Below are 27,972 nucleotides of genomic sequence, written 5' to 3'. Positions count from 1 at the left end.
GCTGGAAGGAGGCTGCAGCTAGTGGAGGGGGCATAGCTCAGTGAACATAAGAACAGCCCTGATGGATCAGGCCCAAGGCCCATCTAGTCCAGCATCCAGTTTTGCACAGTGGCCCACCAGATGCTGCTGGAAGCCACAGGCAGGAGTTGAGGGCATGCCCTCTCTCCTGCTGTTACTCCCCTGCAACTGGTCCTCATGGGCTTTGTATTCCTAAGGTCCCCAGTTCAGTTCTTCACATCTCCAGGTGATCTCTCATCCCAAGTTTCTTTATTCCAGGGACTGAACTAGGATTGCATAGAGGCAAAGCATATTCTGTCATGGTGAGTTACGACTCCTTCAGCTTTACACTGTGCAACTTATACAAATGTTCCTGCTTTCATTTGATGTTTTTTTAAATTTATTTAAAGGTTTCTTAAAGATTTTTTAAAAGATGTTAAAGGGGTAGGTATGCCCGAGCATTGATTTCCTGTCTTGTTGACATTTGATGAAGGATGGTGTAGGCATATTGGAGGGGTATAAATATAATTCGTCTTAGTGCTACCCTTTGTTTAGATGAAGCTTAATTGCCATTTAACTTTTACTGTCATTCCATGGTCTTGACTGGGCTGCAGTTCTTACATCCAGATTTATAAGACTCAGTTGCCAAGTTCCTGACATGTTCAATCAATCCAAGAAACTGCTAAGTAGTGCCTAAAGTAGTGTTAGCTTTGCCATTTTTGTTTCCTGACCATTAGATCATCATTGTTATAGCTATTCCATATTAAACTCAACTGTTCATGCAGTTAGGGTTGTAGGAAGCTGCCAAATACTGTGTCAGACTAATGGTCCTTTTAGCCCGGGCTAAGCAGACCTTAAAGGCCAAGCTGAAGACAGATCATCCTGGAGAGAATCTATCTATGTAGTCACTAAGAGTCAACACCGACTTGACAGCCCTTAACCAATCAATCAATCAATCAATCAAAAGCATAATATAGCTATTGAGCAGATGACCTTTTCTCTAGTTTTTAGGCTACTTAAAAGCTAAAGATGTTTCTTCAATGGGCACAAAGGATTATAATAGGCACCTCTGTTTTTTTCAAAGATTTTTGATGGCTGATGGCTACCACCCATCTCACACTCCAAACTCTTGGCAGGGAGTTGGAAGGAAACAGTTTGGCTATTGGAATAAGGCCAGCAAAGGAAATAGAAGCATAGGTCTTTGCTGCAAATCTGGGTGCATTCAAGGCTATCCAGTTTGCTTCTGAGGGAAAGTAATTTGGTTGGCCATTGTAGCTACAGAATTACGGACTGGATACACATTTGTTCTGATCCAGCAAGGCTCTTATATTCCATCTAGTCCCACCTACTTTCTAAGATCAAGAGAGACCTTGCTCAAAGTCCCTTGTTCTCATGAGGCTAGATCAGTGCAAGGATATAGCAGGGTATAGGAGGGAGCCTTCATTTCCGTAACATTTCCCCTTTCATTTCATTTCATATCCCTTACATTTCCCCTTGCCAGTGCCACCAGCACTTAGTTCTGAGTGGCTTCCCCTCCCTACTCCAATTTCTTTCTGGCATTGAAGATCCTGTTCAAAATTGCATTGCTGCTCAGCTCAATGAGCATAAAGTGCATCTGCTTTTAAAAGTAGGGAAAAGTCAAGTTTCACCTGACCAAAGAGACATTCATGATCAGCTCTGAATGGCGGGTGGAGGCGGGAGATGCAGTATGTGAAGAAGCCAAGTATTGGCAGGTGTCTGTTCTGAAAGGAAAAGACGAAAGACGAATCACCTCGATCTTCTTGTGCATCATTGCCTTTCTTTCCTCTTTTCTGGTTCCATTAGTACCCAAGACCTCTGCAGGGGACTGTCAGGTAATACAGAGACAAGAATACAGCCACTCATTCTAGCAGGTGTGGTGAAGATGGAGGAACACAGTGACATAAAGGAGCATGAGTCCATGCTGATGCTGAATAGCTGTCAGACCTCAGCAAGGGTCAGATTCCAGGATTTAGGAGTGCTGGTGATCAGCCCAGGTGGGCAAAAAGCGGCTGCATATGCACTTATTATGGTAGCAATCCAAGAAAGGGGCCAGGAGCTTAGATAGGGTCTTTACACCAGAGGCAAGTTGCTCAGACTGGGACGCAAGCTCTGAGGCTAGAGCTTTATAAGGTCTAGTGGCCAGGGATTGGCCCTTGAGGTCAACTGACCAGTGGCAGATTAACACATAGGCAAAGGAGGCACTTGAGGAGCAGCAAATTTGCCTATGCCACTGTCACCCCCTGCCTGCCCGTCAGCTTCTATCAGCCCCGCTCGCATTTCCCGGCCGAGGTCTGGCCAAGTGGAGGGGCCACTCTGAATGGAATATCTTGCCGAGCAGCCTGCCAGCCAATCAGGCTCCGGCTAATCAGACATGCTGAATAACAAAAGGCAAGGGGGTGCTGGTGATGGATAACTGGAGGAGGGAAGAGGGGGAGGGGGAGGGGGAGGGAGGGGGGGGGTAAAGTTGAGAGTGCTCCGCTTGCATGCCAAGGCTGCTCAGCTCCTAGCTGTGCTATCTGGCACAGATAGGGGAGGCAAATCTTTGGATGCCTATGGGCAGCAAAATGCTTAATCCACCCCTGCAGCTGACTGAATGCTCAGGCAGGCTGGTACCTAGAATGGCACCCTTGAGGCACAGAGTTTAGTCTACCAGGCCTGTAGTGCAACCGGAGTGCTAACAGCACAGAAGGTAAAACAATGCTGTTCTCTCTCTCTCTCTCTCTCTCTCTCTCTCTCTCTCTCTCTCTCTCTCTCTCTCTCTCGGGGTTCCTGTGATTTGCGCCATTGTGGACAACCCCCTTTTCAAGCTGCAGTGATTGCAGCTCTCCCGGAGAGGCATCATTGCACACAATCAGCACCTCCACACGATCCCAGCTGAGCTGGCAGCCTGCCAGAAGCCCTGTGCACTCCCAGAGGTCATCATGGGGGAGCTGCCAGCGATGTGAATGAGCCCGGGGTGGAAAGGGCCTGCGAGCAGAGGGCCATCAGGCGGAACTGGGAGGCAGAGAGCTGCAAAGAGTCAAGAGTACCGGCTGGGTGTCCATGTGGACAGTGGCAACAAGAGGTGACCAGAGTTATGGACAAAGGCAGAGCTTTGCAGTTTTGGAGGGAAATGGAGGGAGCAAGGCAAATTTTATGCTCCAGCAAAAATCTAAAGATTTTTAATTTTTATTTCATTTTACTTTATTGTTATTACTTATGTACTACAGAACATAAGAAGAGGCTTTGCTAAGTGCAAAGCAGGGCATTTTCCAGATTGCATGCTGCAACAAATTTGTAACATGTCCGTTAAGTGCCCCTCCGTATTGCCCGTGTTTTGACTTCATGGTCACTGCGTTGTCATCTGGTGCCGTCTATATTTCCGATGCCTTGATTCAGGTTTTATTGATGCATTATGGCCTTATAACGTTGTAATCGTGTTGCAGGAAAGTAGCTGTATTTTTCCGTTGTAGGGAGGCTTGGCCTGTTTCAGCATGGTGTGGTGTGGATGGTTATTTTCATTCCTCGAATAACTTTTATTTGACTGCTGTATCTTTACTATGTGCCAGTTTGAGAACCCTTCTGTGTGGGGGGGGGGAGGGGGGGAGATCTCAACCTACCTTCACCCCACAACAGATGCAAAGATTTATTTTGGAATGCCACTACCCCCTCCTGGCAGATTTGCACAAGGCAGCCAAGAAATTTTTTAAAAACTTCACGTACACACACACACACACACACACACACACACACACACACACACCTCGCAACTCCATTGGCCCAAGTGGAGCAGGAGGAGGGGCAGATACATGCGTTTCAAGGAGAATATGGACACTCCTGCCTTGAAAACACATTGCAATGGCCGAAAAATATGAATGACCACCAACCTACAACGAAGCATTGAATAACCCTTTACTCTCAGTTTTAAACAGTTACACTATTTCGTCCCACTTTGTAATGCTTTACCCATTGCAAATCTTGTAGTCCGGAAAACGTTCAGGAGATGAAGGCATGCCCCCCTCTCTTGCTGAAGTCATCTGGGCTGGTGGCCATCACCTCATCTCTTGGCAGAGAATTCCATAGATTAATTATGCGTGGTGTGAAAAAGTATTTTGTTGGTCCTAAATATCCTGCCCAAGCAGGGCCACCCTGGTTTGCATTTGAATGGGAGATTGCATGTGAGCACTGTAAGATATTCCCCTTAGGGGTTGGGGCCACTCTGGAAAGAACATCTGCATGGTTGCATGCAGAAGGTTCCAAGTTCCAATGATCTGACTCAGGTATAAGGCAGCTTCCTATGTTCTTAGTGTGATTGGTTGGTTGGTTGGTTGGTTGGTTGGTTGGTTGGTTGGTTGGTTGGTTGATTAAGTGCCATCAAGTCGGTGTTGACTCTTAGCAACCACATAGATAGATTCTCTCCAGGATGATCTGTCTTCAACTTGGCCTTTAAGGTCTCTCAGTGGTACATTCATTGTTGTCGTAATTGAGTCCATCCACCTCGCTGCTGGTTGTCCTCTTCTTCTCTTTCTTTCAACCTTTCCCAGCATTATGGACTTCTCAAGGGAGCTAGGTCTTCGCATAATATGTCCGAAGTGTTGTGAGAGAGGAGGATATATATATATATATCCACAAGTAAATTCTCAAAGCAGTTTACTTAGAAAAAATAAGAAAAAGATTATTGTCTGTCCACAAAGACCTCACAATCTAACAAGAAACACAAAGTGGAAACACAAAGTACACAGCTACTGGAAAAGCATTGTGCTGGGGTTGAACAGGGAGCTAAATATAAGAGAACCACCAGTTTAAAAGGGGATTCTCTGCTCAGTGGGTGGGTTTGGTTTTTAATCTCATCCTTCTTACAAGGAACTCAGGGTGGCATATATGGCCTCCCTCCCTCATTTTGGCCCCACAGCAATGGAGGATGAGAGCTGGTCTTGCAACAGTGGGCATAAATTGTCCTCTTTGCTAAGCAGGGTCTGCCCTGGTTTACATTTGGGTGGGGGACTACATGTGAGTACTGTAAGATAATCCCCTTAGAGGATGGGGCTGTAGCTCAGTGACAAAGCATCTGTTTTGCATGCAGGAGGTCTCAAGTTCACTCCTTGGCATCTCCAAGTAGAGCTGGGAAAGACTCCTGCCTGAAACCTTGGAGAGCTGCTGCCAGTCAGTGCAGGCAGTACTGAGCTAGATGGACCAATGGTCTGACTCAGTATTAGGCAGCTTCCTATGTTCCAACCCTTTAAAGTAGATTGGGCTGTGAGCTGGTCTGGGTCATCTAGTGAGTCTGAATATTGCTTCTCCTCTATCCCCCAAAAAAGATTTGTCTTCCCTAGGTTAGACTGTAAATTATCAGGAAATGGCTATGTAGGAACATTCACTTAAAATATGAGTGGTGAGGGGAGTGAGAGGACTTTGAGAACTGCAGACATTTCAGAACTAGAGAAAACCGCCATGCCCCATTTGTTTGTAGCTCTGGGGGCATACAGTAGATTAAAAAAAAAAAAACATTTCAAGGATAGGAGTCATGGGGGTGTTTTACCTTCTGTTGCACAGTCTTCAGAAAAATCCAGCCAAACCATGCACAGAAGGTTATGGGATGATACACCACAAACTCTTCCTTAACAAGCAAGAGTTTTGATCATAGTGATGTAAGACTTTAGTCATGCCCTGTGCATCCCAAGTGCTTTGAGTTTCCTCATCAGCTGCCCCCACGGAACCCCTAATGGGTTTTTAAACTCACTCAATTTCACTGCAATGAAATAAATGTAGAGAAGACTACCAGATTTAAGCTTTCATGGACTAGAGCCCACTTCATCAGATGTATCTGATGAAAATGACTTATAACACAATCTGCTAGCACTCTTAAGGTCTGTGTTCCTTTCTTTTTTCTTTATTAAACTTCAGCTGGAGAAAAAGATAACAACTTAATATAATAAAATAATAATAATAAAGAAAAATATAGTCTCACAAAGGAAATCTTAACCAATAAAATATGAATACTGTATCCAAAACAAAAAACAAAAAACGCCACTTCTCAGGACAATTTCTTCAAAGCACAAAGATTTCATTAAAATTAGACCAAATCTCTGAAAACCACTTTTCTACCACTACGCTGAAATGAAATCAGCTTCAATTACAGACGGGGAACAAAAGTCAGTCACCCAAAGTTGTAGATCCAGAGAGTAGACTTGTCTTTCCAGTGTTGCATAATGATCCTTTTAGCAACTCCCCAAGCTCTAAGAATCCAAACTTTTTAATATTATAAATTCCATATACTAGGAATATAACCCACAATAACATCTTTAACCGACAATAACCGCTGTAAAGTCATGTTTTTAAAGTCATGACACTGTAAAGTCATGTTCTCAACCGCTTTGAGAACTTATGGTGAAAAACTGTATGTAGTAGTAGTAGTATGAGAAAATGGAACAACAGACTAGACCATATGTGTTTGTTCCCACATCCAAATTTCACCTCCAGCAACTAGGAATCTGCAACCAGCCCTTAAACATTCTCTGAGATGTCCATTAAACACAAAACAAATGTTTCTGTTGTATTAACCTTATTTTAAGGCCCAGAAAAGAATGCTTCACTGCCTTTAAGGTTTGGAAGAATAGGTTTGGTTTGGAAGAATAGAATACTCAAGTTCATTGGGATCTCTAACATAGAGGTTCTCATCAGTGGTCCATGGACTTTGTCCAGATTAAGGCTGTTCAGCTTCGGCCCTCTTGCAGATGTTGGCCTACAACTCCCATAATCCCTGCCTATTGGCCACTGTGGCTGGAGTTTATGGAAGTTGTGGTCCAAAAACAAATGGGGGACCTAAGCTGAGCAGGCCTGGTCCAGATGGTCTGCAGGAAAGTTGTAGAATAGTTGAGAATATCTGTAATTTACCCTGCACTTGGTTGTTTTAATTTTATATGAGTTATGTGATATGATTTGTAGAACAAAAACAGTTTATTAAGAGGTCCTCCAAGACCTCAAGTAATTTTCAAATGGTCTGTGAGATCTCCCCCCGATCATTTCTGTTCTAGTACATCCGCATGGCTATCCCTCTGGACTTATAAACTAAATAATTCATTGGATACTTTTAGCTGATTGGCATACTGTATATCCCATCTCTGGCATCTCAAGATTTTAGGTATCATGTTGGGAAAAGTCTTTGTCAGAGACTCTAGAGACCTATTGCCAGTAATTAGACAGGACCATTGGTCTGACTCAGTAGTGGGCAGCTGTTATAATGGGAAGTACCATCTTGAATTGTATGTGTCTCTCTGGGGTGTTAATGCTGTTAGTTCAACAACATATTAGGCCTGTTCATGCAGTTGTTTGAAACTAGGTTTAATCTGGATTACCTACATTAGTATGAGTATGTGAACTCATGCCAAGGTGGGAATCTCAGGCCGTTAAGCACTTTGGTATGGGTTCACACAATCACTTCAGTGTTGGTAACACACATTAAACCTAGATTCAAACAACTGTGTGAACAAGCCTACTGAACGGGATCACACAGAACGAATTCGTGAATTGTAAAGCTCTTATTTTGTTGTAAGCTTTTAGACATCCTACTGTTTTCTTGTTTGCATTTTCCTTCCTGCTCTGCCTGATGTTATCGGTCTGAGTTGTACTGTCGTAAAAAGGCTTTTCTTAGAATTTTTCCCCTTCCCAAGGTCATCAGCATCTCTGGCAGAGCATTAGATTTAGCAAAAGGAACAAAGAGATGTGGGGTACCTCTTGCGTGACACAGACATCTGAACTGCAATCTTTCAAGTTCCCAAAGTCCTTTTAATAGTAGATCTTGCTTATTTTAATGAGCCTCATTATACCTAATTTGTTCAGCTCTCTTGTGCGCTGCCATATGGCTTTGGTGGATACCTAGTGAAAATGTATTTATTATCTCATAAAACATATATAAAGATGTCAAATGCATGTAATTAAGGGGATTGTCTTATGAGGTATATATTTTATCAATTAACCACCTGGAGCTTCCTATACAAATCTTAATCAGCTTACTGACGGAGGACATCTTGAAGCTGTGCCTGGTAAATGGCAAGCAGAGATGTGTGTACACACATATGTTCAGGAAACCTGTCTTCTGTGAGCATAAATACAAGTTTCCCTCCCCTAGTACAAGCCTGATTCAAATGCATGAAGGACAACTATTCCTGAACAAGTGTGACAGCACTTGCTTTGTGTTGGGACTGTTGGCCACTATTATGACTTCGTTGCTCAAATTTGGGATATTAAAGGTACAAATGCCCCATTTCCAGACTTTTCTAGTAGGCACCTTGGAGTCGGCATGCACCAAATTATAGCTTTCTAGGTCGTTTGTAGGTATCCTAACAATTTTGATTTCTGCATGAGTCAGTCACCATGTATTTTAATACTGGTAGATCAGGCAATGGACACAATTGACATTAGTGTAGGAGAGGCCTCCTACCCTGATTTAATACCTCTGTGCACTCCTGATTGTTGATTGTGTGTCAGTTAAAAACAAGGTTGGAGGTAGGGAGCTTGATCGTGAGCTAAGCCCCATCTGGGTAGGACAATTTTTCTTCTTACAGCAGTGTCCATTCCTTGCAGAGAATGACTTCAAAGCTGGTAGCCTTCAGGCTTGACTACTACAATGCACTGTACATCAGGATGCATTTGTATGTGGTCTGGAAACTTCAGTTAGTTCAAAATGTGCCAGCCAGATTGGTCTCCAGGGCAACCTGGGGGGACCACGTTACACCTGCATTTAAATAATTGCACTGGCTGCCAATATGTTCCTAGGCAAATTACAAAGTGTTGGCGCTTACCATTAAAGCCCTGAACAGCTTAGATCTGGGTCACCTTAGTGATCGCCTTCTTCTGCATGATCCCCTTGACGTATTAAAGTAATCTGGAGAGGTCTGCCTTCAGCTGCCACTAGTTCATCTGGTTGTGGGGCCTTCTCTACGGCTGCTCCTAGTCTGTGGAATGCGTTTCCCTCAGAAATCTGAGGCTGAATTACATTACTGGCCTTCAAGAGAGCCCTTAATAGTTACTTATTTGGCAGACGAGCACGCCAGCAGCCTTGGGCAGCCGGATTGGACGCCCACACGACTGTCAGCTCCGTGACGGAGCCGGCGGGGGCTGTGGGGATTGGGGGCCGCGTGGCCCCCGGAAGTTCCAGGATGCCCCGCGCAAGAGCGCAGGGCATCCTGGAGGGACTCCTGAGCCGGGTAGGCTTGTCTCAGCCTCCCGGTGGGGGTCTCCTCATGTGTTGCCGCAGCACAGAGCCGCCACAGCAATACACGATCAAACAGACGGGGTTAGCAGAGCGCTCACTCCGCTAACCTCATCTAAGGGGAGGGCTACCTAAGCGTGTGATGAACACTGTGCATTTTGGTATTCCCCCATGAGTTGGACGCTCTAGGCACCCAGTTCTGTGTATTCGAAAACAATGAATATTTATATACTGTTTTTCAACAAAAGTTCCCAAAGTGGTTTACATAGATATAAATAGATGAATGAATGGATAAAATAGCTCCTTGTCCTCAAAGGGCTCACAGTCTAAAAAAGAATCATAAGATAGACACCAGCAACAGCCACTGAATGCTGTGCTGGGGATGGATAGGGCCAGTTGCTCTCCCCCTGCTAAATAAAGAGAATCACCACTTTTAAAAGGTGCCTCTTTGCTCAGTTATTAAGGGTTAGCAGGGGTGAATGCTCAGGTTGCACATGACCACTCACACCCTTTAACCCAGGTAAACAGTCGAGTAAAAATCCTGGGCTACCCAGGAGGGCTCTGCCGGATTGGCTTTGATCCCAGCACTTCACTGTACAATAATATAATACCAAAATAATGATATTTGCTTACTTGAAGGTCTTTGCTCTCAGGATGGTTATATGAGAAGACAAATAAGGTTATAGCTCGAGTGCTCTTTGTTCCTTCTGATGGCTAAATTATTTTGCCATCACACACATTGCCAGATTTACTATTGGTACATCTAATTTAGGGTTTGGGTCTCAAGCCTAAATAATTGACTGCATAACGTCCTACATCACTTGCCGAAATAGCTACAGCTTTTGTGTGTACATTCCCAGCGATGGGTTATTTTAGCCACAAACAATGCATCTCAAGCTCAATAAAGTCCTTGTACCCGGATTTTTATAGCCACGTCACAGTGACATGCCCTCTTTGCAGAGTCAGGCTGAGACATCTAATTGAAGGACACAGCTAGATAATTGATCAGAGAGCAGACTCGGGGGAATGCCCAGGAGGATTTCCAGACAGGTGAGGTGAGTTTGGAGAGGGAAGCAGCTAGGAGGACTGGTTGGCTTAAGAATCAAGAGATGCTTGCAAGGGCAAGAAGTCATGGCGGGAACGGCAAGGGGACAGGATGAAGAACAGACTCTCTGAAGTGTGTGTGGAAGTTATGTTACACAGACAAAATACCCTTAGAATAATCTCTTCCAAACATCTGACTAGTCTTCCAGGAAGTTTGGACGTTTGTTGTTCGTTGTGTGCGCGGCCACACACACACACACGTCGCGGAGACGTGAAGCACGTGCGTGACATGCGCACGCGCAAAAGGCTTTTTGCAGCCTTTTGCAGTCAAGCGGGGGAAGGGGTGGCAGGGAGGTATCCTGCCACCCCAATTACTAAAGAGAATACGTGCACTGGAGGGGGGAAAGCGGCGGGAGGGGTACGTAAACCCTCCCTCGCCCTTAAAGGAACCCCCCCACGCCAGTGCTGGACCGCAGCTCTGTGGTTCCGTGCACACCCCTAGTGCCTAGTATAAAATTATGTTAAATAAATAAAATAAATAAATAGTTCACACAGCCATTCAAGTCTAGGTTTAATGTGGGTTACCAGCATTAGTGTGATTGTGGGAACCCACACCAAGGTAGTTTATGGCCCAAGATAAATCTGAGATTCCCAGCTTGATATGAGTTCACTCAATCATGCCAGTGTCTGTAACCCACATTAAACCTAGATCTGAATGCTTGCATGAGCCGGGCCAAGGAAAAGTGTCCTATCATGTTACAGAACAGGAGGGGACAACTCAGTCTGGGATGGCCTCTTTTGACAGCAGCCCTCTATTTCTTGTGGCATGTTATTCCATCTTCTATTCTTCCAGTCCTAAACTTTAATTGGAAAGGAAAGGTTGTCGACTCCTTTTGACCACAGAGCCGTGTGGTTTTCTTGGTAGAGTACAGGAGTGGTTTAACATTGCCATCTCCCGCACAGTATGAGAAGATGCCTTTCAGCACCTTCCTATTCGCTGCTGCCCAATATAGGAGTTTCCCATATTCTAGGAAACACACCAGCAGGGATTGGAACCAACAGCTCCCTGCTCTCAGGGCCGGTTGCTTCCCCGCTGCGCCATAATTAATATTACCTACAGGTAAAACTTTAATTACCTGTATAAAATATAGGTGATTGTGAAGTTTCCCTTCACAAACTAAGACTCAAATACTTCCTGTAAGCCTAGGCTGAACGTGTTTTCTTCTTCCTTCTCCAACATCACAGCTCCAGGTTTGATGCAGTATTTATTTGTTAGTGTCACTAATGCACACAAAATGCGGAAAGCTGTCTGTGGGATCAAAGGAGTGATGCTGTGATTGAATAAAGGGCATTCCACTATCTTAAAAGGACTAAATATATTAAGATACTGCTGTTGGATGCATGCATTAGCAAGATTCAGTCAGTGCAGGTTGTCTATGCTATATTATGTATTTCTTCTGCAGATGTCACAACGTTCTTGCTTCTTTGGTGCTGCTAGTCTGTCTCCAGGACTCAGAATGAGTGAATTTTTCAAACCCATTCTGGATGTCATAAGCCTTGGGTGATGCATCATTTGTGTGGTGATGTAAACAAGTCAGCTTTGATAAAATGCCAGGGCCGTGATGCCAAAATAGCAGGCAATAGTCTTCCTCCAAGTGGCTCAGACACACCATGAAGCCGTTTTGTGAGGCAGGGGAAGCAAAGCGTTTTCTACAGATGTGAAGTGGCATAATGTAGGAAGCATCTTGTCCTACGGTCTGTTTGCCACAGAAGTGGCAAACTTGTGTCTAGACTGCACCAGTTCAGACAACTGGTAGGGGCTTGCATGTGTGAATGCTCTCCCTTGCAATATATATATATTCTTTGCATATAGAGAACTGGTCATGAGGGGAAAGTATTTTATCTCAGCCCTTCCCCCGGCATGTTAGCTTTCTTGTGCAGGATTTTTATTCTTTATTTTTGGTATGGAGGAGTATTTCAATCATACCAGCCCCCACCTGCAGTCAGAAATGGTGCAGCCACCCACAACTTTACCACCCCAGTGAGAACTAACCTAAGACAGATATAGATGGTGGTAAATAGTTTGGGAGGTCAAGTGGCATTGCAAACTTGCATGTTGTAAACAAGTGCAAGTTTTACCTTGCATGCCCTCTGAGGGCATATCCCAGAACTGATTCCATGTGATCTGGTTACCACATCATTCCAGCAGTGTCTGTAAATAGGAATCACATGGGTTGGGTGCCTAGGGGATGGGGCACCTATCTCAGTGGTACAGCATCTGCTTGGCATGAAAAAGGTTCCATGTTCATTTCCTGGCTTCTTCACATAAGACGGCAACCTTGCCTTGCCTGAAACCTTGAAAAGTCGCTGCCAGTCAGTGGACCGGGTCTAGATCTGTGAGACCCGGTTTGTTGTAGTGAGCGGGAAGAGCGGGCTAAGCTCGCTCACGAGTGGAGAGGGAGCCCAAGGCGGCCGGGTTGGCCGCCCACATGATTGATGGCTCTGAGACTGAGCCGGCAGGGCCTGGGGAGCTCAGAGGCCACGCGGCCCCCACAAGCCCCAGTATGCCCTGCGCAAGCACTCAGGGCATACTGGGGAGACCCCTGGAGTTGGGAGGCGGCTTTTTGCCTCCCCTCTGGTGGTCTACTCATGAGTAGGCATGGCACGAAGCCACACCGCGGCTACTCATGATTTTGAAAACCAGGGGTTCTTGAGTGGGTTACCCGCTCTAGAACCACCGGGCTCGTAGCCGAGCCCGGTGGTTCTTACAATTAAGAAAAATTGGGCTAGGCTCTCCTAGCCCAATTTTTGTTAATCGTGAGAATAGCCCCAGTGTAGACCAGGGATTCTCAACATTGGGTCCCCAGATGTTTTTGGACTTCAACTCCCATAATCCACAACCAAAGGCCACTGTGGCTGGGGATTATGGGAGTTGAGGTCCAAAAACATCTGGGGACCCAACGTTGAGAATCCCTGGTGTAGACAGTACTGAGCTAAGTGGAGTAGTGGACTGACTCGCTATAAGGCAGCTTCTTATGTCCCTATGACTTCTTTCCATACAGCATTCCTCTCCTTGGGGGCTGGTGAGGCTGGTAGGGAAAGGAACCACAATGTCGAACCAGCCCATAAGGTTCCCTTTTACTACTATTGCTAGAGAAGCTTGGGACCTGATCACACAGAAGACGTTCCCTTACCACTCCCATATGAAGCTAGTCACTTGTAGACAAATCCTGCCAGTGAAAAAACAGGCCGATTGCGGGATTCGAAACCTTATCACAACAGATTGATCCTAGTGACAAATTTCTGTCGTTGCATAAGGCATGCAGAAACTTCCCAAATGCAGTATATTGAGCTATACTATTATCTGTCTCAAAAGTTTGGATGTGACACAATGAGCACTTCAGAGTTTCCAGTGATACCAGAGACTCTTAACATTCAGCCATTTCTTCCTAGACCTGCTGTGATATTGAGAAAAATATATGAACAGTTGCAGTGTAATTAGGGAAAGGGCTACTGTGCAATGAAGGAGCACATCATTTGCATGCAGAAGATCGCAAGTTCAGTCCCTGGCACCCCAGGTTATACAGTCCCAGATATTAGGGCTTTGGAAGGCTTCTGCCAGTCAAAGCAGACCACACGGGGCTAGATGGCCCAATGGTCTAAATCAAGGTTTTCCAACCTTGGGTTCCCAGATGTTGTTGGATTACAACTCCCATCATCCCCATTATGGCTGTACACCAACATCTGGGAACCCAAAGTTGGAACCCTCTGCTTTAAATCAATCTAATGATTTAGCTTTCTGTGTTCTTGTCTCTTAGCTGGCTTCTTTCAAATGCTTATCTTCTTGCCAAACTTCAATGCACTTTCAGTAACAGATGGACCTCTGGTCCCTTCCAAATCTTCAGTTCTTCGGCCCTTTGCTCATGCTGTTTTCTGTCGGACTACACATCTGATAGGGATTGACATAGGACCAGCATAGACTGTGAACTTGCATGGCTGGCTTTTCAGGCCACTTCCCAGGCTCCTAATTACGCACTGCAATACAGAACCAGGAGCACAGGAAGCCATCATCAGAGCCCCGAGAGATGCAGGAGGGTACCGTTCGTGGATGCCTGCTCCAGGCCTTGACCATTTCTCTTTGATCTAGAAGCCAGCCCAACTATTTAGGACTTGAAGCCAGACAACGGACACTTGAAAAAATTACCAGGTTTAGTGACTGACATTGTGGAGGAGGAGGGTATTTGGGCTTCCCTTTACCCCCTTTCAAGTAACTTACTTAGAATCGAAACAGGGCTGCCTGGGGCAAATAAAAAAATATTAAATGAATATCTTAGTCTAAGTGCCACAGTTAGATTTCTAGGCACCAGGACTCCCTGACGCCTGGGATTTTTCAAGCTCTGGCCTACTGACCTTACTCTGTTCTTCCTCCTTGACTTGCTTTCAGATCCCTCCTTCCAGCGCCTGTTCCATGAGGTGTCTGTGCAGTGGGGTTTCTTCATCCCATTGCAATTCTTTTGAAGCAATACTGGGCAACCAGGAGGTCTGTTCTCACTCCTATTTTTCAGCTGTGTGTGAACTAAAAGCTATGCAGGAGGGAGAGGAAAGTGGTTGTCTGGGAGGATGGCGCAGCCTCTGATGGCATCTCCCTACCCAGCATATTACCAAGTAGGGATGTGCCTAAACGAGCTCGGGCAGCCATGGGTGAGGTGGGGGGGGGAGTGGTTTCCTTAAGAAACAGGTCCTTACCTGCTCCACTGCCCCCCACCCTGCCGCTTTTCCGGGCACAGCGCTTGCTCTACTAAAGGCCACGCGTGGCTGTAGCACTGTTTCCTGCACCTGCACACAGCGCTGGCACGCAAATGGCCTCTGTGCATGTGTGGTGGCTATTTGCGTGGCCAGCATGGGCACAGTGCGCAGGCTGCAGGGAACAGCTCTGCAGCTGTGCGTGGCCTTTGGGAGAGCGAGCACCACCCCTGGAAAAGAAGCGGGGCAGCAGCGGAGCAGGTAAGGACCTGCTTCTTCAGGGGTCCGCTCCCCTAACTGGCGAACCGGTTTGACTGTGGGCACCCAAGCTGGTTCAGTGCTTCCCTAAGGAGGCATCAAACCAGTTCATGCACCATGGTAGGTGGAAATGCCATCGGAGCCTGCACCCACTTCCGACATGATCACTTTCCCCTTCTCCTGTCTAGCTTTTAACTCACACATGACCAAAAACTGGGAGCAGGCACAGCTCCCAAAGCCGGGTAAGATGCTTGTCCTCCTGTTTCCTTGTCAAGCTGTTTTCTGTCAGATCACACATCTGATAGGGATTGATGTCCCTATCAATACAATTCTTAAAAAAAAACAATTAAGAAGATATCTTTTTTTAAAGATACATATCTGGCTAGAAAAAAGGCTTCCTTTTCTCAGAAATACTCATTCGAGAAGAAAAATATTGGCAGCTCATGGAAGGAGGCAAAACCCACCAATCCAAAACTATAAACAATTTTTATAGTTCTCAGTTTTTCGCTTTTTATTAGTAACTTTAATTTGAAACTTAAAAATATATATATTGTAATTTGAAGTGTGTTTTTAGCCTGGTCTTTATTACTCTTTTATTTTACATTTTATCTTATTTGTGTTGTGAGCCCCTCCCCAAGCAGCAGTGTACTGGAGGGGCGGGGTATAAATATTTTCAATAAGTAAATAAGTAAATAATAATGATAAATAATACCCAGTTAACGGTTGTGAGAACAGCCTTAATTTAAAACAGTATTTATTGTATTGCTTTAAATTAAGGCTGTTCTCACGACCATTAACTGGTGGTTATTATTAGGTTCTCATAATGGTGTTTTTCTGCAAGGAGCAGGATTAGATCAAGGAATAGGTCAAGGATTTGGTCAAGGACTTGGTCAAGGAGTACCAGACCAAATCGATGATGCCATCAATTGTTGTGCTAGCAATTATCAACCTGACCGTATGGTATTTTGTTTTCTTTCTGATCCTAATTAATCACCTTATTTCTGAGTTAAAATAATTAAAGCTAAATCCCTTCACTTACTTTTAATCCCACCCACGCTAAGCTGTGCACCGCTGGTGCTTCATGCTCTCTTCTGCAGGTTGCTTAAAGCCATTTTCCTCCCTCACAATGATGCTGTCTCTTGAAAAGGTATAAACTCTAAAAGGTGAAAACACAGATTTATTTATTTTTTTGATTATTTTTTTTCAAACCTGTAAACTTATCAAGCAGGTGCCTAATCACAGCAGATATTTGCCTGAGCCTGTGATCATAGGACACCAAGGGTCAACCTTCTTTGGTGCAGCAAGCACTGGAAGTTAAAGGCTTTGACTGGGTTTTGCATCTTCAGAAAGTAAACCCTAAATTATCCCTAAAGTTTAAAAGGTATATTGTGCAAGTCTGAACAAAAGCTAGTTGCTGAAATTGTATGCAGATTTTTCAAAGTAATTAAAACTCGGGGACTGCCTACTCTGCACTATCTTTTTAATTGATAATAAAAATGAACAGATCAAATAAGTTTGCTTTGTAGCCAAGCTGATAATTGCTAGCATTCCCTTTGAAATTCCCGGATCAGTTGGATTTCCTCATTAAACTACTTGTTTTATCAGGCTAGTGATTACTCCTAGTTGATTCAAACACACAAAGAGATTCTTGCATCATGCAAAAATGACACTGGGTCTCATTAAATAAAATAAGTACCTGAGGTGGCAGAGAAGCCAGTTGCTTAGAATTGGTGGTAGTACCTTCCTTTGCTTGACCAAGGTGACAGAAAAGGGAAAGGGCTGTTCTCACGATTGTTATTAGGGTAGGAGAAACCTCCTAACCTACTTCAGGAGCTGGGTGTGCTCCTGATGTTTGATGGTGTGTTAGACTCCCAACTTTGGTTGGTGGTGGGGAGTTTGCTTATCTGGCAAGACCCAGCCAGGTTTCTCCTCCCACCTTGTTCCACAGCTGAGGACAGAACTAGATAAGCCATGCATTCCAGAGGAAAGAGCAGTAAAGAAACAAGTGTGGACCATTCCAGAGTCGGGAGTAACACCTCTGTCCAGTGTTCTCTCTAACAGAGATTCCCAGATGTTGTTAACTACAACTACCAGAATCCTCAAGCAAAGCCATTATAGCTGAGGATTCTGGGAGTTGTAGTCAACAACATTTGGGAATCCCTTTTAGAGGGAACACTGCCTCTGTTCCTTGGCAGGAATCGCTGGTTAGAATGCTCTTTGAAGAGCCTGTTCCGACTATCATGAACCGAGTAGAACAAGCATCCTGCCCAGCTTCGTGAGCTCTGCATACGCCCAGTTTTCGATCGTGTGTTTGAAAAAACCTAGGCAGAAGGTGGGGAGTGTGATCATTGATCAGTTGGCAGCTGAGTAGGATGGTTTTTCCTCCCACCTCATTCAAATGCTGGGGATGGCATCTGAGGAGGGAGCACTTATCCTACACAGCTAACAACTGACAGATGATCATGCTCCCTGCCTCCTACTTAGGTTTTTTCAAGCACACAATCAAAAACCGGGAATGTGCACAGCTCCCAACGCTTGTCCGACCCAGTTCATGATCGTCAGAGCAAGGTCACTGTATTAAACATTAAGTGGTGGGGGAGGGGAGAAAACAATGAGCAAAATTGGCTGTCCTGTTTAAGTGTTTGATCTGGCCCCACAAATCCACCACCTCCTTTTTCAACTCAGAGCTAGATCAGAGTTCTGTGTTCAAATAAACACAATTGCACGTCTTCCCTGCAACCTACAGTACATGGACTGAGGAAGAAGTTTTGTCTGGAATAGAAGCTCCCAAATTTCAGAACTAGCTAGCACAACTTCCTTGCACTAGTGCCACATGTTTGCCCTAGTGCAGAGTTACTCTGGATGTCAGCCAGTGTATTCAAATATGGCAGGGGCGTGTAGAACACTTAGCAGGTCAGCGCTTTTCCTGTGACCCGTGTCCTATATAAATCAGGCCAGAGAATAGTGTTTTCAGTAAAAGGCATTCCCAGATGCTGTTGACTACAACTCCCATAATCCTCAGCTGCAATGGCCTTTGGGAGTTTTAGTCAACAACATCTGGGAAGCTTATAGTTTTACTTACTCATTCTCTCTGTGCTGTAAAAGGAAAGTTGTAGGGCCAAGGGACAAGACATGTGCTCGAGAGTCTTACCAGGCTGAGATTCCTCCTGGGAAAATAATGCATGAACAGAGCCAGAATGTTCTTATTAATTGCTTTTGAATTCTACAGTTGGTGTTTTGTGCTTGAGTTAGTTCCGATATAATTGCAGCAGCTGTGGGGAGAAAAGAATCCAAGTAGGATTCTAGGTGGGATGCAAGATTTGGAGCCAGATGTGAATATAAATGCACATTTAAAAATAATACAAATAAATAAATATAAATTTGATTTCTCTTATTAACTTGTTTGGATCCAGTGGGATAGAACTCATTCCCACAAGCTTAGATTCCTGCATTTTATGTTACTATTAAAATGCTTTTTAAAAAAACACTATGTCGGCGGCTTATGTGATGTTTCAAAGTGAAGAGATGAGTGAAATCTGCATAATAAAATCACAAAAATGGAAAGTGTGCAATATTTGATATTTAAAATAGGCCCATCTAAAGCTTTGAGCATAGGTATGAAAGGTTAATAAAAAATCCCATCCATATGACATATAAATTATGCCAGACTCTATAATGCAAAACAAAATTATATTCAATCTACCTTGCTGCCTTATCTTGCAAATATGTGTCTTCTCTCCAAACCTTTCCTATTTAGCCCCCCACCAGGAACATTAAATAGTTCTCATTACACTTTAGATTTAACTTGAGCCACACAATATCTAGTAAGCACAGCCAACTCCCCCATACCATGGGTTGGGGACACTTCTAGGCAGGATGATAGGACTCAGTTACAGAGAAATAGCAGGTGAGACCTGTCATTGACAGGGCAAAATCATTTTGTGTAGATTACACTTATAGGAATTCAGAGAAAACACCAAAAAAGGCAAATTATCAAGTTAAGCTTCCTGAAAATATGGCCATGATGGTCCCACACTCCTCAGGGACTTCATTTTAGGAGGCTCAGAAGACTGTAGAAGGAAGAGGGGGTTGGCAAAAATCATCCCCATTGTACATGCAAAACATTCTTCCATGCATGCATGGGTGGTCTGGATGTCAGTCATTGACCTTCTTTGGAATAAATATTTGGCATGAGTGGAACGCTTCTTGTATTAGAACCAAGGACTGGATTCAGTTTTCTAAGGATTAGTCTAGAGGAGAGCTGCTCTTGTAGTAATAAGCATGAATTGTCCCCTTTGCTAAGCAAGGTCTGCCATGGTCTGCATTTGGATGGGAGACTACATGTGAGCACTGTAAGATATTCCCCTCTGGACCACTCTGGAAAGAGCACTTGTATGCTTGCATGCTGAAGGTTCCAAGCTCCCTCCCTGGCATCTCCAAGATAGGGCTGAAAGAGACTCCTGCCTGCAACGTTGGAGAAGCCACTGCCAGTCTGTGAAGACAATACTGAGCTAGATGGACCAATGGTCTGACTCAGTATATGGCAGATTCCTATGTTCTTTCTCTTAACCCTATGGATTTAAATGCCCCAGCAAGGGGTCCTAGTTTTGTACATCTGGGTAAATACTTCCCCACTCACATACCTGAAATGCAACTAAGAAATACTTGTATTCACGTACAAAGGAAGTAATTGCAGCATGAGAAGAGTCTGCTTTGTCAAATGCAATCAAAAGAGCTTTATTGCAGAGTCTGCATGCTCAGTTGAAAATGCATGTCTCTGGTTCGACTCATGGTTCTCGGGGGTGGTGTGGGGTGGTACAGTTGCTGCCAGATGTTCCATACACCCCACTTCTGAGCTGACATTCTGGTTCTTGCAGAATGCTGGTGGTCTAGAACGTGTGGCTTGCTCCTTATTAGTGATTTGAGACTCTTGGGAACAATTGTCTTTCCCAGTATGTTATTTTAGTATGGATGCTGGGATGCTTAGATCAGAGCAGTGACTGCAGCTCAAGCAACGGCAGTGCAAGATGGGTAAGAGTATTTCTTTCACCCTTCCGTAGTTAGCTTGGGGAGATGACCAGGAAAATATCTGAAGCAGTAGATTTTTCACAGGACAAAAATCAGCTCATAGTTCTTTAAAGGTAAGGCTAAAGTTTGCCATCAAGTCTTATTTCGACTCTTGGCGCCCACAAAGCCCTGTGGTTTTCTTTCGTAGAATACAGGAGGGGTTGACCATTGCCTCCTCCCATGTAGTATGAGATGATGCCTTTCAGCATCTTCCTATATCGCTGCTGCCCGATATGGTACCAGCAGGGATTCGAATCGGCAACCTCCTTCTTGTTAGTCAAGCATTTCCCTGCTGTGCCAATTAAGATGCATAGTTCTTTAGGAGCTCTCATATCCCCAGCCTTATACACATGAAGCCGCCTACTACTGAATCAGACCATCGGTCTTTCTAGGTCGCTACTGTCTACTTTTGCAGCACCATCACCAGTGGATCATACTAGAGGTACTAGGTAGGATCATATTAGAGGTACTAGTTTACAGAACTGGTCCTCCATTTTAAAATCACTAAACTTGTAAATAAGACCCATCCACTATGCAGATTGAGGATCCATGCCATCAGTTCTGCAAGTGGTGTCTGTTTTCCACCACTAGCAGGCTACAATTTCGAGGTTTGCCGTTTCGTAGAAGTTTATACCAGCATCATCTGGAAATAATCATGTCTGCTTCTTGAGAAGGTATGAGAAGAGAATGTAAAATAGAACATGGATGATTACAATTGAAGTACATTTCCCTCCAGGGGATCATATCACAACTGGATTTTATTTATTTATTTATTTATTTGCCCTTTTAATGAAAATTCACTCAACTGGATATTTAGCTAGCCCAAGGAAAAAATTCCATTTGTCATTTATGGTGTGTAGGGTGTCTGTTCTGTGGGTAGAAGATAGCATATCTCAAAGTGAATCAGGATGCTGAATACTTATCACTTGACTTTTTATGAAACTGCTGCTTCCCCTACCCAGTTCCTTCTGTGGCAGCTGTTCAACTACATTTAGCAACCATATGCAGCTAAACTCTCATTATTATCCCCTTGAGTATTGGAGCTAAATGACCTGCAGTTTGTTACTTACGTTAAGTATGGCTGTTCTTTTCTTCCCCACCCCTTTCCCCCTTCAATGGGGTTGCTCGTTACTGTTTGTCTGGTTAGCCAGTCACAAAACTGAAAATCTCAGGACGTCCATGACAAGGTTCCCATGGTCTTGCACAAGAATGCAAGTATTAAAGCACTGCACTACAGGAGTGCTGCTCACACTGGAAATAATGCAAGTAGCCTCCCAAAGCGTGGCACCCTTCTTTAAGCATCTGTGCTCATGCACAAGGCTGCCAGCATTTCCTTTGAATGCTGTGTCCTGTGCGGTGCTTCAGGACAGCTTGGCTCAGGCTGCCGTCTCTCAGGCGAATCTACCTTGCAGGGTTGTTAGAATAAAACGGAGTGGGTGAGGAACCACGTGCTCTCCTGAGCTCCTTGGAGTAAGCGTGGGATGAAAATGTGGCAAGCAGATACAGGAGTGCAGGTATTCCTATATGCATAACAGTAGATCCATTACCTGTTTTCATGTTATTTGATCTGTTATTCTGAGAATTAGCCAGGACTTAAACTAGGGAACTCCTGCGCTATCCCTTATTACAGTGCACTCAGGGCTACAGAAGGGAGAGCAAAGGAGGCAGTGCTGTCCTCTTCCAGCTCCCACAGGCCTCCATGCCCGGAGAGCATCTGGTTTTCCCTGACCTGCCCTTGCTATCGAAGCCTCCAGGTCAGGGCTTATCTGTTGCCTGGACAACACTCTACTTGGCTTACATCAGGGGTTCTTAACTTTTGGTACTCCAGCTGTTGATGAATTGTAGCTAGGGATGATGGGAGTTGTAGTTCAGCAACATCTGGAGAACCAAAAGTTGCGAACCCCTGGATTTTACACACACACACAAGCTTCATGTCAGTCCTGCTTCACATCATCCCTATCCTACACTGGTGGGGTTTCTACCCCATCTGGACTGGCACTCTCAGAACCTCTAGTCCTATAAGCATAGATTATTCCATGACTAAATCCCCCCAATCTGGTTTACACCTGGCCAATGACGCGAGCAGATGACTGAAAGTGCTGTAGCGCTTATCCTCGTAACACTAAACTGAGTGATGGATGTGAGTGAAGTCTTATGCTGATCCTCGGTACCTATCTGTTTCTGCCTGCTTTCATTAATGTGGTTGGTCCAAGTACTGTGCTTTCCTTGAATGGAGTCTGACAGTGCCATTTACTTTCCAAGTCCTGCTGATGCAATCTTATCCAGTAAGATGTGGAGAGTCATCAATCACTGTGGAGAGCATTCACCACAGCAGTTGCCACAACAAACAAGAGAGGGAAGCAAGATGAGCTGAAATGCACTGAACCACCTGCAGGTCTTAATGGTGATGCCAGGAAGTGTTGACTGCCAGAGAAGTACCAGGTACCTGAATTCCTGTCTTGAAGTTTATTAGATGAAGCAATCGATGCTCCAGGGATGAGGGTGAATGCTCGCTTCTCTGCAATCACTCAGAGCAGAGGTTCCCAACAGGGCGTACTTGAAGGGCTGCCAGGGGGTACTCAGAGCCCTTCTGCTTTCCCACTCTGCAGCCACACGATTTGTTCCTTGTCTGAGAATTACCACCATGAAGCCAACACATCCTCCGCAGTGTGCTTGCTGTACTTCTCCCATCCATTTCAATGGGAGTATAGGTGGCCCTTGTTATTCATAGTTCCATTATCCGCAGTTTCACATATCTGTGGTTGGGAAATATAGACACGACCTTGTTATCTGCGGCACGGCGGTTTCGTGTATCTGCGGGTTTTGGCATGTTGTTTTGTCCTCATAAGGTCATGCTCTTCCTGCATGTGGCCGTGTGTTGTGAGAGGAGGACGGAGGAGGACGGAGGAGTGCATTGGTCTGTGTTTCTTGAATTTTTTTGTGCTTCTCAAGCCATCCTTAAAGCATTTGGCATTCTTGGGTAGCCTTTGATATCCCTGGGGAGTCACTGGGATCCTTTAGGAGCCATGGCTGTAGAGCCTTGGGAGGCTTTTTGGAGCTATTTCTGGGGAGCCTTTGCCAGCCTGTGGGAGCTGATCTGGAGCCATTCCTGTGGAGCTTTTTGGAAGAGCCTCTGGCAGCATTGTGCAGCCCTGATAAGGTGCTGATTGTCACTTTAATAATTTTAATTTTGATTTTGATGAAGTTTTATTTTTTAATTTAAAAATCCAAATTAAAAATTCATTTTTAATCTTGATAATTAATTATAATACTGTACTGTATGACTGTAGTTTGCAATTAAAATTCAGTTGATTTTAAATATTCATTAAAAATTGATTTCAAATAGTGTCCATTGAAAATTGACTTCAAGTACTGTATCAATTATAAACTGATTTCAAGTAGTACGGTGCTGTACAGTACTGTATCCATTACATTTTTATTTTAAGTGCTTTATCCATTGAAATTCATATTAAATATCCATTAAAATTGAGTTTAATTATCAATAACTGTACTGTACCAATTTGGTGTGTGTGTGTGGGGGGGTGGTTCTCTAGCAAAATTACTGTACTGTACAGCATTGTACAATTTTTTCCTTCCGCCACAGCCAAAATGAGCAAGTGCACAGAGGAGAGCTCTGCTTAGGGGAATGGCAAAAGGTCTTGCAAAGTGTTGCCCTTGAGCAAGAAGGTGAAGCTGCTGGACATGTTGGCTCATGGGGACAGTGCGGCATCCGTTGCATGCCATTACAACATCACTGAGTCCACTGTCGGCACCATCAAGAATAGTGAAGCCAGTATCCGTATGAGTGTGCTGTCCGCAGGGGCGGAGCCACCATTGGGCCAACGGGTTCAAAGAACCCGGGCCGCTGCCGAATCAGGAGCCGCATCTCACAGCCCCAACATCCCCCCCCGCATCTGATGTCAGACTTGGGGGTGCTAGTTTAGCTCCCGAGCGGGGGCCACATGGCCCCTTCGGGAGCTAAACTAAGGCTGGTGCTGCGTTCGCAGAGCCAGCCCCGAGCGGATCTTTCCTGCAAAGGCAGAGAAGAGCCGCTCCTGGCTGCAACTAGGTCCTGAAGCGGTCATGCAGCCCCCTCAGGAGTTAAAAGGCTGCGCGGCCCTTTCGGCAGTTAAATGAAGGCTGGCACTGCTTTTGCAGCACAGCCCTGGAGCAGCTCTTCCCTGCCTTTGCAGGGCTGCGCTGCCACTCCTGGGCTGCGCTGCGAAAGCAGTGCCAGCCTTCGCTTAACTGCCGAAGGGGCCACGCAACCCCTTCGGGAGTTAAACTGTACTCCCAGTCCCGAACGGAGCCTCAGGGCTCCGTTTGGGAGCCAGATCACGCCCCCACGTCTGATGTCCGACACGGGGGCGTGGCTGTCCCAGCGTCTGACATCAGACATGGGGACAGAGTTAGTGGAGCCGCCGCCATGGCCTCACACAGGCCGCCAGTGGTCCCGCTCTGCCACTGGTTGTCCGGCACATCTCAGAGTCTTAAGGTAGCATTCCATCCACGCAATCCCCACATGGAACGGATGGAAAAGGCCCTCAATTTGTGGATAGAGGACCAAGTGTGCCACTGAGTGCCACTGAGTGGACCTATCATTCGTGAGAAAGTGCCGAGGCTCTACAGGTGGTTTGTGGTTGAGGGCATTCAAGACGGGAACATCTGAAGGCACTGAGTGTGGTTTCCAGGCGATCAAGGGCTGGTTTGAAAGATTCAAGCACCGCTACAGCCTCCAAAATGTCAAGCTGGCAGGGGAAGTAACACCGGCGGACCATGAGGCGGCACAAAGATTTCCAGCAGAGTTCCAGCAGCTGATTGAGTCCGGAGGGTACAGGCCCGAGCAGGTCTTCAATGCTGATGAGACAGGCCTGTTCTGGAAGCGGATGCTGTCCTGCTCCTTCATCAACAAAGAAGAAAGAACTGCTCTGGGTTTCAAGGCAGCCGAGGACTGCCTCACTCTGCTGATATGCGGCAGTGCAGGGGACTGTGTGGTCAAGCCCATGCTCCTGTACCGAGCACAGAACCCAAGTGCCCCGAAAGGGAAGAATAAAAACCAGCTTCCTGTCTTCTGGAGAGCATGGGTGACTGCTGCACTTTTTTCTGAGTGGGTCAACAACTGCTTTCTCCATGAGGTGCAGAGATATCTGACCTCCAAGAACCTGGCCTTCAGATTCCTCCAGGTGCTCGACAATGCCCCTGGCCATCCCGAGACCCTGAAGTTTGCACACCCGAACCTGGAGATCGCCTTCTTGCCGCCCAACACCACCTCCTTGATTCAACCGAGGTCTGATCGTGACTTTCAAGTCATACTACACTCGCTGCACCTTCAGAAGGATGCTGGACCTCATGGAAGCTGATCCCTCTCTGTCAGTCAGTGATTGCTGGAGGAGCTACAGAATCGCAGACTGCATTGAGAACATCACGGCATCCCTTGCTGAGATCAAACCCAACACATGGAATGCAGTGTGGAAGAAGTTGTGGCTTGGGGCAGTCACCTCTTCATCTGCTGCAGCCATTCCTTCAGTAGCTGATGAAGTGGAGCGGATCACCGACCTTGTGCGCACCATGGGTGGAGAAGGCCTGCAAGACCTCGAGCCACATGAGGTGGAGGAACTCCTCAAATCATTCAGGACATCATTCAGGCAGCTCCTGAGAGGGAGGAAGAAGAGGAGAAAGAGGAAGAGATGCTCCCCAAGCCCTTCACCACAATGGAACTGTCTGAGATTCTGCAGCTGGGGACTGTCCTGGCCAATACAGTCTTTGAACTTGATCCGCTGATGGAGTGCAGCATCAAGTTCAAAAGACAGCTGGAGGCTGCTTTGCAACCCTATAAGGACACCTACCAGGCTCTGCAAAGCAAGGGGAAGCAAAAGACCATCGCTGGCTACTTTGAAATGATGGCTGCCTCCACCACCACTGCTGTGGAGTCATCATCAGAAAGCGACACCTCCACTTTCCACGGCTTTGAGGAGGAAGAGGATGACAATGATGTTAATGCCGGCAGCAGGTCTGCCTCTGCAGGGCCTGCTGCTGCTACCACCTGATCTGTGCTCCGAGCAGAAGACTGCAGATGGGAGTGCAGGAACTCCCCTGCTTTTTAAACTTGACTTTGGCTGCTGTAGGCCAGAGAGAGGTGGAGTGCCAGAAGCTCCAGCAGTGGAGCAGCGGAGTGAAGAAGCTCCCCTGTGTGTATTTACTTGAACTGGAGTCAATTCTCTGTTGCCTCTTTGGCCAACCTGCAAGCAAATCAGGCCAGGGTTGTTGTGAGGATACACATAACCATGTACACAGCTCCGGGCTCCTCAGAGGAAGAGTGGGATATCAATGTATAAATAAATCAATATTCCAGGGCAAATGGCAGAAGATCCCGCTTCTCTCCTAAGACCCCTGTCTGTGCAGAAGAAAATATTTGAAGAGAGCGGGTTGGTGGTGAGCACAAATAAAGGCTGGTTAGTGAGCTAATCCTAAATGTGTGGACCCCGGCAATAATATTTTGCCCATGTTCTGGTTTTGATGGTCAGGGAAGAGGGTCAAAGAGCCATGTAGAGCATTGAAGCCCTGTTCGTAATCACTGAAAATCTTGTTGAGACACTTCTTACAGCAAGCATCATCCCTGCACTTTGCTGTGTGTCTTTTGCCACCATAAGGACTAGAAGCCTGCTTTTCATTTTAATTGAAAGCTGAGATTTTCAAAGAGCTGAGTTCTATGTCCAGTACAGTGTTATTGTGCTTTTTTGTGCTCCCATTCACCATAAAAACGGCTTAGTCTATACATAATGTAAGCTATCATTTAAAAGAGTTGTTACGGAAGAACCTTGTCTGGTGCTCCTGTGTGAAGGACTTGAAACTGCCCTGAGCTCTTCAATTTCTTTGGATACACTAGATACATGAGCATTTGTTCGGTGGTTGAAATCCCTTTAAGAACAATATTAAATAACTATTGGACTCGAATTGGCTACTAAATTGCATGCCAGTGCAGCACAGATTGGTAATACTAGAAGACAGAATACAAGAACTTGGAGGAAACGTTTCACCCATGGATGTACAACATGACACTTTAAAGATTTGAATTAGCTAACGTTAAGTGTGTTTCTGCTTTAGCGATAAAGGATTACGTTGGAAAATGTAGAAGTTGTTGAGAATAAGTGTAACAGAAAAGACCTTAAATTAATTGGTAATGCGGAAAGGAGCAGTTGACATTGAAACAGCTAATAACTAATAATGTAAGGACATGTTGGAAAGTTTCTTCCACCCTTGAAAGTGAGGGAAGTGTACAGAATACAAAGAGTTTTCCTACAATGGCCTCATTTTGATTGTGAGGTTGTAGCTTTGTAAGTCCTTTGAAACATTTCATAGGAACATAAGATGGGAGGAGAGCTGGTCTTGTGGTAGCGAGCATGAATTGTCCCCTTTGCTAAGCAGGGTCTGTCCTGGTTTGCATTTGAATGGGAGACTACGTTGATTATGACTATAAGATTATTCCCTTTAGGGGATAGTGCCGCTCTGGGAAGGGCACCTGTCTGCTTGCATGCAGAAGGTCCCAAGTTCTCTCCCTGGCATCCCCAAGATAGGGCTGAGAGAGACTCCTGCCTGCAACCTTGGAGAAGCCACTGCCAGTCTGTGTAGAGTAGACAATACTGAGCTAGATG

At 45.4% G+C, this 27,972-nt stretch overlaps 1 protein-coding gene across 3 annotated transcripts in view; it reads left to right on the top strand.

Moving 5' to 3' along the window:
• SAMD12 (sterile alpha motif domain containing 12) overlaps positions 1-27,972 on the top strand; it is a 312,509-nt gene that overhangs the window by 242,158 nt on the left and 42,379 nt on the right. For 2 of the 3 annotated variants that reach the window (XR_008307108.1, XR_008307107.1), the window contains exon 5: positions 22,583-22,762. The exons of the other annotated variant lie outside the window; for it this stretch is intronic. The gene's annotated coding sequence lies outside the window, so the exon portion shown is untranslated. The remainder of the gene's footprint in view (positions 1-22,582; positions 22,763-27,972) is intronic. 3 annotated transcript variants of the gene reach the window in all.

This window comes from Hemicordylus capensis, chromosome 4 (assembly GCF_027244095.1).
Source record: "Hemicordylus capensis ecotype Gifberg chromosome 4, rHemCap1.1.pri, whole genome shotgun sequence".
Taxonomy (NCBI): domain Eukaryota; kingdom Metazoa; phylum Chordata; class Lepidosauria; order Squamata; family Cordylidae; genus Hemicordylus; species Hemicordylus capensis.
The sequence above is the reverse complement of the archived record's forward strand: the minus strand, read 5'-3'. Positions and strand labels throughout refer to the sequence as shown.